The sequence below is a fragment of the Salvelinus sp. IW2-2015 genome, unplaced genomic scaffold (assembly GCF_002910315.2).
Source record: "Salvelinus sp. IW2-2015 unplaced genomic scaffold, ASM291031v2 Un_scaffold4958, whole genome shotgun sequence".
In the NCBI taxonomy this organism is placed as follows: domain Eukaryota; kingdom Metazoa; phylum Chordata; class Actinopteri; order Salmoniformes; family Salmonidae; genus Salvelinus; species Salvelinus sp. IW2-2015.
This window is the reverse complement of record NW_019946227.1, coordinates 45,040-45,981: the sequence shown is the minus strand read 5'-3', so window position 1 is coordinate 45,981 and position 942 is coordinate 45,040. Positions and strand designations below refer to the sequence as shown.

The following is a 942-nucleotide window of genomic DNA, read 5'->3' as shown; positions in this document are numbered from 1 at the left end:
AAGGATTCTCCAGTCACGATTCAGTCACTTGCATGAACCCAGTCGAATTGGTTATTAGAAAAGCAAACATAACATTTTCCTCACAGACTCAAATGTAGAATGTTTAGCTAACTAGCTGTCTTTTCTCACATATATGAAAACGGAAACGTTTACCAAGACTAATAATAAAGTGGTATTCTAACACCTGTCTACCATTGAAGTATTTACATTTGGATTAAGAGCTAATGACCTCTTCTGATGTCATCATGTCACCAAACAGCGGTGCAATTATGGCAGGCAGCAGTGGGTATGTCTTCTGGAGTGGGCGTGTTTCTTGATGGGATTGACAGCTGTCTGTCTCTACAGGAGGACCAGTGAGTACTTCTGATTCTGCATAACAAATATTTTTGCAAACATTTTCCTTTCTCATATTAATGTAAGTGCCTTTGACATGGGTTAATCTTTCAACTCCTTTTGGTGATATTGTGTAGTGTAAGCTATATTCAATATCATTCATTTAGCCTAATTTGTTTTTCAGAGAAAACCAATTCTCAGAGGTAAGAATTCCCCTTGTGAATATGATGCAGATTGTATCAACCTTTAGTTCTGTATTGTCCATGATGAGATGTTCTTACCACAACCTTCTTATACTTTTATGTTGTACAGACCTACAGCCAGACAGGATGATCACAGACAATGTATGTTCCAAACAAAATACATCAAACACTGCACACACTACTACACAACTACACACATGCATGTACAACACATATTCTAATTTCATTTTCATTTTTGTTTCTGTTGTGATGATTTTGGTGATGGGAGCTATGAGCAGTGCAGGCATGTTGGATTCAAGGGATGCTGGGTTCTATTCTCTCATCGCCTATGTACCGTCCACATTTTTGCCCTCAGGTGAGTTTGTAACAGAATGTTCTTCTGTCCCTGTCTTCCTGACCTGGGATG

General features: G+C 38.5%; 1 long non-coding RNA gene across 3 annotated transcripts in view; it reads left to right on the top strand.

Moving 5' to 3' along the window:
* The window catches only part of LOC112077834 (uncharacterized), a 9,382-nt gene extending 8,662 nt beyond the window's left edge, over positions 1-720 (top strand). The window contains exons 3-5 of one of the 3 annotated variants that reach the window (XR_011478321.1): positions 260-353; positions 518-536; positions 646-720. This is a non-coding gene — a long non-coding RNA (uncharacterized lncRNA). Of the gene's footprint in view, positions 1-33; positions 354-517; positions 537-645 lie in introns of those variants that run through there. The other 2 variants (XR_011478320.1, XR_002895513.2) reach the window with 2 other exon arrangements.
* Positions 721-942: the final 222 nt, after the last annotated feature.